General features: G+C 34.9%; 1 pseudogene; it reads right to left on the bottom strand.

The window, feature by feature from the left end:
- Window positions 1-4,146: 4,146 nt before the first annotated feature.
- LOC140516734 (olfactory receptor 4C12-like) lies at window positions 4,147-5,073 on the bottom strand (annotated as a pseudogene).
- Between the last annotated feature and the right edge of the window lie 7,023 nt (window positions 5,074-12,096).

Raw genomic sequence — 12,096 nt, forward strand, 5'->3', positions numbered from 1 at the left:
GCCTGCAATATAAATCTGCTTCCTAAATGCCACTGAAGGAGGTAGTCTAGTAAGAGGAGGACTGGAACTGAAAAACATCTTCAAAGATATTAAAACTCTCCTTGGTGTCAACCAAAGTTTTGTTAGTTTTATCTAACTGCAACAAGGATAGGTAGGTTCACAGGTAAGATTCATGATAATCTTTGCATATTTCTTCTGTGGCACAGAAGATTAAATCATTTAGAAATTCAATTCCAAAGGACGTTATTAAAGGAATATTACATTTTTTAGAGTAAGGCTTGTAGTTACTGATGATAAATGCATTGGACAACCGAATAAGTAAAGTTTATTAGAGCAGCTACCCAGTGAAAGGAAAACACACACACACACACACACACAAACAAACACACACTCATACACACACAGACCATAATTTTATATTCCCAAATGTCTTTTTAATCTGTAGCCTAGAAACAAAGATTGTACACTCATAGTAAATATATTTAGTTGTGATGTACTACTTCAAATCACGCTCTTTGGATCATTTTGAACTCACCCAGGGTCTACTGTAGGAAGATCAAAGTAAAAATTGTGTCTCCCCCAAAGTGGGTCAAATAGACCCAGTTTCTATACAATCATTCAAAAAACCAAAACCAAAAATTACTACATATCTATTCAAGAAAACAATAACTATTGTAATACTGTTTAATGGAGTATGAAGTCTTATCCATCTGCTATTTAATTATTCCTCACAATACTGTGAAGTGGGTGCTAATATTACCCCTATTTAACAGATGAGAAAACTTAGGTTAAGCGTTTAGGTGACTTTAACAGGGTCAGGCACCTAATAAGTGGCAGTGAGAGGATTAAAACTTATGTTTTTTGGATGACAAGTCCAACCTTCGATACACAATGTCACCTGAAAGTTTCTACAAGTTTCAGTGTTATGGTGAAAATAGCCTTTGTTTCAACTGATAGGACAAAAAGAAAAAGAAAATGATACTAACCTCAAGAATAAAGGAAAGACAATACTCCCAGCAAATCGACTTTTGTATGGAAGGATCTTTTTTATTGGGGATGATTTGATTGGCTCAGAGTATTATAGATTGGAGCAACCTGTTAAGACTGTACCATTTGAAACGCGTCTTCAGTCTACCATCTCCCCACTTCAGAGACAATCATACAGAGCTGAGTACAAACAAACTAGCAAAACAATAACTCGTGGGAGAGCTATATCTGAGCGTAAATGCATTTTGACTTCCTTTGAATGGACAAAGTACATACATTCATTCAAAGTGAAAGCTGCTGTTTTGAGGTGGAAAAGTCATTACATTGCTACTTTCAAATCAGCCACTTGTTCACTTTGATCACATCGTTTCACCTCTGTTAGCCCTTTCCTTTCCCTCTAGGTTATTAATCCTTGCAATATCCACTTCATAAAATGGTTTTAAGGGGTAAATGAAATATGTTAGCATTACAGAATGGGAGAGGTGTCAGAGGGAACAGAGGTTGCTTAACTTTACACTTTAGTGAAAAAGAATGCTCTCTCTACGACATCCCCAGATAATAAATCATCTGACCATAGACTGCCAGACCCTTCAAAATATCTGATTCCTGTCGTCCTAGGCAGCCCATATGCATAGGTACAAATATGTTATTAATTTTTTCTTTAATCTTTATGAAACATTGACCCATTATTTAATGATATATTCCTTTTTCTTAAGAAATATAGAAGGCTTCTTCCATAGAAAGATCATTTAAATATTTGATTATGTTGACAGTGTTCCCTAAAATTTCCCCCTCAAATTGTTTCAATCAGCTAAATGCAATTCCTACCAAAAATCTATACAGTATATACTATGTAAAAGGCAATATACTGTGGCTTAAAAATAGGGGAGGGAAAGCCACTTTTCTCAATAGCTTATTTTCTGCTGTTCCCTGGTAGGGTACAGTTTCTAGTGATTTTACCATCCAGTTCTACTTCCCTTAGGTGTGAAACAATATGGCAATTCTCTTCCTAAAATGCTATGGCCAGAAGTAAGCCTAATAATCACAAACCATCGAACATTCTATTACTTAAATACCAGAGAAAGGATGGATCAGTCCCATTTGAAAGCCATTCCCAAGCTATGGTCATACTGTAGGGATCTGCCTACCAGAAGACTAGTTCTCTTCCTCCCCAGAAATGGAAGAGGTTCTGTGAAGTTTTGGCTTACCACTTCATTAAATCATCGACCATTTGGGGATCTCTAGGGGAGTTCACAATGATGTACTGTCAGGCCAATAAGAAGGAAGACACATGTAGGGTTAGAAAACCTGACTCAACTCTCTCTCCTGTTTTTTGGCACAAAATGGAGAAGTCAATAAGACCCATCTATTACCAGGTTATATGCCTATACTAATAAATGATATCTTGCTGAGATAATGGTCTGTGCTCTCCTTTCATTTAATTCCAGTATATAGACATACCTTAAATATAGATATATGTGTACATATACATACACATACATACATATGTATGTATACAAAAAAGTTTTGTATGCATAAATGTATACATGTGTGTTTGTATAAATACATGAATGTATACATCTACAATTATATCTATAGCTACATTTATACTTGTATATATGCAGATACATATGCTTAAGTACCTATTTACAAATGCATATTCTGTGTTTATATGTATATGTATGGGCCCATGTAAAAATAGGTGGGAGGGTATGTGTCCATGTGTTTGTATGTGTACATTACATAATGCCCTCTTTGTGGGTTCTATGGTTTTCTGAATAGATTCACTTGTTTTACTTGCACATCATCCTTCTGACTCATCTTGCCGTTACAGTTGACTGAAACTCCTAGATTTTCCCATGTTAAGAGTTGCCTAACCACGTTTCATCTGACCCACACCAATCATGCTCCCAACAAACTATTTTCACGTCTTATTGCCATGTGTGTAATTTTCCTTTCTTCACTTTTACTAAATAATTTTTCCCACTAGCTCTGAGATCATAAATCACAACATCACTAACCTGGCTGGCAATATCATTGCAATTATTTGCCCTATGACTCCACTTATCGTCTTCGTGACATCCCAGCCCAAAATTTCTCTGCCTAGCCATAATTCTCCCCATTATGCAGTCTTTCTCTATTAGAGCATAAGTTTATTGAGGAGAAGCATTGCATTACTCTTTAAGTTTGTGCTTTCATTCTTTATTTTGGTTTCTGAAATAAAATAAGTGCTTATTAAATGATTTCTTATCCATTCATTTTTCATCCATACTATTCAGATGAAATGCAGTAAGCACTCTATGTTGAAGCCAACCTAGCCAATTGGTTATTTTTAGTTGACATGACATCTCTCATCTCCATATTACAACATAACCTTTTCCCAGTGGCAAGACCCTAGACTAATTGCCTTCCAAAGTTTGGTCTCCTGGAATTCATAGGTCCATTCAAGTCTCTTGTTAAATACCATCTCCTATAGGATATCTTTCCTGACTTTGTTCTAAGTGTGAAAGCCTCCTCTACTACTTTGAATTTACTTGCCAGTGTACGTATTATTCCTTCCTAGTATCATTTAAGTCACTTAATGGAATACGGGCTAAGAATTTTTTCCACTTTTGTGTCTTTTGTATCCACAGAAGCTAGCATTTTTCTCATATTAGATCCTCACTTATTTCTAACTTTTTCATTTCTTGCTAACAAAATTTATTTAATTACAATTGTTTCATTATTCTCGTGGTTGAAGATATTTTGATAACCAACATGTTACCTTTACCAGCTTACTGTTTACTTCACTTGATAAATTTGATTATTCCCCACATTGTCTATCCCTTTCTCCAAGTGATGGATACAAATATTTAAGAGAAAGCAAAGGTCTAGGGATCACTTCAACAGAAGCTATCCAACGTGATACTGAACCCATAATGTCCACTGTTTTGAAGTAGTCTTTATTCCTGTTCAAAACCCAACAGATACAATATCATTCAACTCACATCTTCCACTTTTCGCCTCAATCTTTTGCCTGCTGTGTTTATAAAATGCAATATTAGTATGTCTAAAACATTACATTATTCAATACATCATTATAAAACTAAAATATTTTATGTTCATTACATCTATTAGAAGTAAAATTTCAGCAAATTTTTTCTACCATTTCCATCCATGTTAATATTCACTTCCCATCATTTGGTGTCTCCATAATTTTCTCATGGCTTTTTTTACTTCCTCACTCCTTAGTGTGTAGATTAAGGGATTTAACATAGGAGTTATCATTATATAAAACACAGCCATGAACTTCTCAAAGGGGAGGGTAGTCATAGGTCATAGATACACAAACGTACATGGCACAAAGAACAAAATGACCACTACAATGTGGGACACACAAGTTGAGAAAGCTTTGCGTTGCCCTTCTGAGCTGTGCATTTTCAGGGACTTCAGTATAAAGATATAGGATGTGAGAAGAAGGAAAAAAATGAGCATGCACATTATGCCACTATTGGCAGCAATAAAAATACCCAAGGGATGGATATCATCACAAGAGAGTTTCAGTAAAGGAAAGAAATCACAAAAGAATGTTCAATGATATTGGGACCACAGAAAGGTAGCCAGATGGTGAATATAATCAGTATTATGGCATTACAAAGCCTCCCATCCAGGCTAATCCAACTAAAAGAACACACACTGATCTACTCATGATGGTCAAGTAATGCAGGGGCTTACAGATGGCCACATATCTGTCATAGACCTTCACCATTGGCAGGATGACCTCAGCCCCAGCAAAGAAATGTTCTGCAAAAATCTGGGTCATGCATGCATTGAAAGGTACTGTTTTCCTCTCAGAAAGTGAGTCAACTATCATTTCTGGGCCCATTGAAGAGGAATAGCAACAATCTAAGAAGGACATTTAGGAAACAAAGATGTGCACAGGAGAGCTTAGGGTCTGACTGGTTGCAGTTGTTATGACGATCAGCATGTTTCCCACAAAGGTCAGTGAGTAAATAAGTAAAAATGCCGCAAAAATATTTTCTGCATCTCTGGATTCTGTGTGAGATCCAGAAGAATGAATTGAGTTACATTGTTCGTATCATCCATCTTTATATGTTTTTTTGGTGATGGTCACACAGGTGAAAGTTGATTCACCTGGAAGAGAAAAATAATTATAATTAGATACACACTGATTTCCATAGCCAGGTAAAACAGAATCCAAACCACATAATTAAATTAAATCAAGATCTCATTAAGTAGCCATAAAGAAAAACTATACCTCAGAAAGACTCCCTTCCTAAACAAGGTCACTTAATTTTTGTTGTTGTTTAATAATCTTTAAGGAATGGGAAACTGTTTCTTCATGAAGCATCACACTCCAAATGGGGATTACACAATCTTTTTGTCTGTCTCTCTTCTTTTCTTTGTTTCTAGGAGATAGGTAATCATATTTTTCAAATAGAAAACATGAACAAGGAAGAAAATATTTGCTCTTACAATTCCATTGCTGGATAAGTAAGCAGTGGAGGAATATTACTTGTGGGTTGTAAGTTATCAAAGCTTCAATTTAATCTCTGTATGCACGTCTAATTTCATAACAAATTATGTAAATTCCTTTACTTTCAGTCCAGGAAATAGATCATAACAGCATTTACACTTTCTTATCTGCTAACTGAAATAAACAGTCATCAGTTCAGTGAACTTTGAACTCAAAGGTATATAAATTTTAAATTGTAAGGGCGCTGTACTATCATCAAACCCAATTCCCTCTACTTATAGAAGAGGAAACTGAGAGTTCGAGGAATCGCAAGACTTTTGCGATTTGCGATTTGCACTGATATTGATAGGAAGACAAGATTTGTTCTATCTTCAAATCTAGCATATAACACATTTGTACCATTTCCATCTCTCATAGTTCATTTAAAAAGCAACTATATGTCCATTTTCTTTTACAAATTATTTTTTAAAATGAGTGATGTATTGCAATTTATATCACTTTCATTTTAGAATACATATTTTTCCTATCCACACAGTGAGCTATACATTGCAACAACAACAACAACAAATTAAAACAGAACTATCCGATATACTGAGTCTAAGAGTATATTCAATGTCCTTACCCATAGTTCTCCTTTACAAAGAAGTAAGAGACATTAATTTTATATTTTGAGACAAACTTAGTGGTTATGATTACACATCATATATTTTTGTCTTTGTTATATGTCCAAGTATTAAATTGATATATCCATTGTCAAGGTTAACAAATTTTAAATCAGCATATGATTTCTTCTTTCTTCCTTTCTCTCTCTCTCTCTGTCTCTCTCTCTCTCTCTGTCTCTGTCTCTCTCTCTCTCTCTCTCTCTCTCTCTCTCTCTCTCTCTCTCTCTCTCTCTCTCTCTCTGTCTCTCTCTCTCTCTGTCTCTCTCTCTCTCTCAAATGGCCTATGATTTCATTATGTTCATCTAGGTATTCCTTCGTCTGGAAAGTTGGTAAGATTTTCACAGTATAGAAAAAATTTCTATAAGTTACTGAATAAAGTGTTTCTTTATCCTGTGACCAACCTTCTGATAAAAATGTCCTTAAAACCAACTTTACTACTCAACAATGCTGAGCTAAGCATCTTACGTCCTTATGATGTAAAATTGTGCTAGACTGTTTAACAGTTTGGCAAAATCTTCAAAAAGTTTGACTTTACCTCAATGTCAATGCATAAGGAAGAGAAAAGTTGAATGGAAAAAGCTGTGAATATAAACTTTTCATATGGAACTGGATAAGGAGACATTCACAGCAAACATCCTTGTAGATGGCAGCTATCAACAAATAACTCAAAGAAAAATTCTGCTCAATATATTTGAACTACATATATAGCTAAATACTGACTCCAGTAGAGGGTTGGCATTGGAAAAGTCCAAGAAACTGTCAGTTAGCTTGCAAATACCATATTGGTTATAACTATTTACAACTGACTTTATCCAAATGAAACAAACCTGAGACTCACTAATCTTTTATTAATTCCCACTAGAAATTGCATCTTCAGAGAAAGATCAAAGTCAATTTAATTTCACTGAGTTGACTTTGATGAAATAGATTCAAATGCAGACATGGAAAAGCCGATGCTAGTTACTCTGCCTGCTCAAAACAACAAAAACTACAACAAAACTACATCCCCATCTTCTCTAGGTGGCATTTACATATATCTTTAAGTTTTACAAGTTCTTTAGGGTTATTATCTCCTTTGATTCTGACAACAACCCTGGGAGTTAGGTGTTAATATTATCTATATTTTACAAATGGGAAAAAAACTGTGACAAATAGTGGTTAAGTTAGTGAACCAGAGCCATGCAGCTAGTTAGTAACTGAATCTATAGTTGAACTCTGCTCTTCATGATACCAAACTAATGTTCTATCCATTGTACCCATTATCATCTTGTAGATTTACAGACCCATTCATTCAAATGGTATTGATAATCTCAGAAAGAAATTATTAGCTTTAAGATAAAAAAAAAATAAGGGAAAACAGAAATCACCTTATGTCTGAGATTGCCTTCTTTTCCAATTACTCCAAATAATGCTGCCTTAAGATTTTGCCTTCTCTGGGACGATATGTGATAAATCACTAATAAAATGGGTAGCTTAAAAAAAGAACTAGCAAACTAGAGGATCCACATGGCTTGATACTGGAGAATACAGGATGTGTTTTTAAGGCAGGAAAAGTCATGGTAAGTGGTACCTTGAATGTAACATAATTAAAGGGTGATAGTTTCCTGGATTTAAAATCTCCTGAATATATTTCCAAAAACTTTCTCCAGAACATCAGTGCTCAGGTTAAGCATATTATTTTACTCCTAGGACTTTAGCACTCCTTTCTCTTCCTCCTTCGTCTGTAAGCAGGATCAGAGTTAACAAAGAGAGAAATATTTGCTATTATTGATAGAGACATACTTTCTTTATGGGTGATTCTTTTTGTGAAACCACCCAGACACTCTTTTATATATTTCTCCTTCAAATACAGATATCTGTAATGTGCTTTTGGGGTACTACAAGAATTTGGTGATGCAAACACCACAGAGGACCTCAGAGAATGCATAATTGCTCTTGTTAGGAATTTTGCCAAAGTTGTAGCCACACTGTTTCATCCTCTTGCAAACACTGGTATTCATCAAGAATAGATCTTATGTTTGGACCTTAAGCAAGGAGTTTCAAACTCTCTTCACCTTTAGGGCAAAATGTAAACTTCTCTCACATGTAAATCATTTCACAATTTGGATATCTCTTGACTTTCCAGACTGCTAGAACATTTATTCTCTTCACATACTCTCAGTCTAGAAATCCTTTAGACAATGTAAGGATACCATATTCAAAAGTAAACTCGTCTTTCCACTCTAAACTCTTGTGTCTTCTGAATTCTCCTCGTAGTATTAAGTAAGAATCATCCTCTCTGTCACTCAGATTCACAATGAATATATTATAATTTCTCACCCTTTATGTCCAACCTCTTATGAAAGTTTGCTGGTTTTACTTTGATTACATGATACCTATATCTATGTCAGAGGCCCTCATCCCCTCATGCCTAGAAGACTACCATAGTTTATTGGTTGACTTCCTTGCCACAAATGTGTCCTAACTATAGTCCATCCTTCACTCACCTATCAAATTGATGGTCTTACAGAACATGTCTGACGAAGTCCCCCTACTCTCGATCACTGAACTTCAGTGGGTTCCTGTTACTTCTAGAATTTAATAGAATAAACTAAATTTGGTGTTCAATGGAGTTATGAACTCTAAAAGAGTTACCTTAGGTGGGCTATTATTCTAGGAATTGTAAGGGTTATATTATAGCACGGAGATGAGAGATGTAATGCCACCTGAAGTAGAATCAGGTGGTTAAGTTTGATGGAAGGTAGAGAGCTTAAGGCATTTTCCTAAAACTTTCAACAGAATAAACTGGATGACCAATGAATGAGTGAGAAATAATTTAATAAGCATTTATTATATTTCAGAAACCAAAATGAATAGTAGAAGCATAAATATAAGGAGCAATATAATCCTGTCCTCAAAGAATTTCTGCTCCAATGGGGAAAGAGAGTATAATGGGGAGAGCTATGGCCAAGAAGAGATGTTTTGGATTGGGATGCAAATCAAAACAACTCTGAGGTACCACATCACACCTGTTGTATTGGCAAACATAAGAGAACAGGAAGATAATAAATGTTGGAGAGAATGTGGGAGAGTTGGAATACTAATACATTGTTGGTGGAGCTGTGAGCTGATCCAACCATTCCAGAGAACAATTTGCAACTATGCCCAAAGGGCTACAAAAATGTGTATACCCTTTGACCCAACAATATTGTTTCTAGGACTGTATCCCGAAGAGATCATAAAAATGGTAAAGGGTCCCACATGTACAAAAATATTTATAGCAGCACTCTTTTTGGTAGCCAAAAACTGGAAATCAAGGGGATGCCCATCAATTGGGGAATGGCTGAATAAATTATAGTATATGAATGTAAAGAAATACTATTGCACTATAAGAAATGATGAACAAGAAGACTTCAGAGAGGCCTGGAAAAACTTTTATGATCTGATGCTGAGCGAAAGGAGCAGAACCAGGAGATCTTTGTGCACAGCAAGGAGCACAGTGTGCAAGAGCTTTTTCTCGTAGACTTGGAACTTCGTAGCCATGCAAGGACTTAAAGAAACCCAGTGGTATCCTAAGGCAAATTGCCTTCTACATCCAGAGAAAGAGCTATAGAATTCAATCGTAGAATACAGCAGATCATTTGTGTGTGTGTGTGTGTGTGTGTGTGTGTGTGTGTGTGTATTACGTTTTGGTTTGTTGTATGATTTCTCCCATTCATTTTAATTCTTCTCTAAGACTATGACTATGGTGAAAATGTAAAAAAAAAAAATGAGTCTTCCTCACTCTAGGACTAACAAAATCTAAAAGAAAACTGCAAAAATTATCAGTCTTTCTATGTACTAGCAATAAAATTCTACAGGAAAAAGTGAAAAAGAAAAATTCCAGTTAAAATACATGCAGACAATATTAAATGCCTGAGTGTCTATCTACAAAGAGAAACCTAGGCAACAATTAAGCACGATGACCAAAAAAAAAACCTTTTCATAGAGTTAAGACATATCTAAACAACTGGAGAATTATTAATGGGTCGTAGGTAGGCTAAGCCAAAAGAAGAAAAAAAATGACATTGCCTTTTAATTTACTTATTCAATACCAAAGCAATTAACTTCTAAGAAATTATTTTATAGAGCTAGAAAAATAGTAAAATGCTTCTGGAAGAACAAAAGCACAAGAATGTCAAAGGAAATTATGAAAAAATGTGAAGGACAACAGTCTAGAATGACAAGATTTCAAAGACTATTGGAAAATATTAATCATGAAAAAGTTGATATTTGCTAAAATAAAGTTGTAGATCAGTTGAATAGATTAGGTACACAATACATAGCAGTAAATGACTATAATAATCTAACAATTGATAAACACTAAGATCCAAATTATGGAGAACATACTTTTTGACAAAATATGGGGGTAGAATCTAAAAAGTAATTTGGGAAAAGCTAGGCATAGATTATTATCTTACACCGTCTGCAAAGATAAGACCAAAATGAATAAATGATTTAGATATAAAGAGTGCTAGCATAACAATTTATGGAGGCTTGAAACAATGTACCTGTCATACCTATGGACAAGGGAAGAGTTTATGAACAAAGAATAGAGAGGTTCGCAGAAAGAAATATGAATAATTTTCATTATAGAAAAGGAAGAAAAATTGCAAAAAACGAAGGTAATGCAGTTTGGAATTTGAAGGAAAATGAGAAAATGAGGCAAAACCCCCCCAAACTTAGAGCCAATTCCTCTAAGATCTCATTTCTCAAAGATAGAAGGAAGTTAGAGAAATTTATTTTTTCATCTTATTTAATTTTTTTATTTAAAGATTTCAATATTCATTTCCAAAAAATTTTGAGCTCCAAATTTTCTCCCCAACTCTCTCCTCTCCCCACTCCAAAACACTTTGAATTCTGATTACTCCTTCCACCAATCTGCCCTCCCTTATAACACCCCTCCCTTTCCTTATCCCCATCTTCTCTCTTGTCCTGTAGGGACAGATAAATTTCCATACTCCGTAACCTGCATTTCTTATTTCCATGTTGTACACAAACACAATTCTCAAGATTTGTTCCTAAAACTTTGAGTTGAAACTGCTACTCCATCCTCCCTCCTCACCCATCCTCAACGAGAAGGCAAGCAATTCAACATAGGCTATATATGTGTAGTTTTGCAAATGATTTCCATAATAGTCATGTTGTGTAAGACTGTATATTTCCCTGCATCCTATCCTGACACCAGTTTTTCTATTCTCTCTTTTGACCTTGTCCCTTCGAAAGAGTGATTACTTCTAATTGCTCCCTTCACTCACTTAATCTCCCTTCCATCATCTCCCCCACCCCGCTTATTCCCTTCTCCCCTACTTTTCTGTAGTCTAAGATAAGTTTTCATCCCAAATTGAGTGTGCCTATTATTCATTCTTTGAGTCAAAGGGGATGAGAGTAAGTTTCATTTTTTCCCTATCACCTCCCCCTTTTCCCCTCCATTGAAAAAGCTTTTTCTTGCATCTTTTATGAGAGATAATTTGCCCCATTCCATTTCTCCCTTTCTCTTCCCAATATATTCCTCTCTAACCCCTTAATTTTATTTTTTCGGATATGATCCCTTCCTATTCAACTCACCCTCTGCTCTCTCTCTCTCTCTCTCTCTCTCTCTCTCTCTCTGTATATATATATATATATATATATATATATATATATATATATATATATATATATATATATATATATATATATATATATATATATATATATATATATATATATATATAGCTTTATATACATATATATAAAGCTGTGTGCGCCCACGTGCATGTGTGTGTGTAATCCTTACAACTACCCAGATACTGAGAAAAGTTTTAAGAGTTATAAATACTATCTTTGCATGTAGGAATGTAAGCATTTCAACTTTACCAAGTCCCTTGTGATTTCTCTTTCCTATTTACCGTTTCATGATTCTCTTGATTTTTCTGTTTGAAAGTCAGATTTTTTTTTCAGCTTTGCTCT

This window comes from Notamacropus eugenii, chromosome Y (genome assembly GCF_028372415.1).
Source record: "Notamacropus eugenii isolate mMacEug1 chromosome Y, mMacEug1.pri_v2, whole genome shotgun sequence".
In the NCBI taxonomy this organism is placed as follows: Eukaryota; Metazoa; Chordata; class Mammalia; order Diprotodontia; family Macropodidae; genus Notamacropus; species Notamacropus eugenii.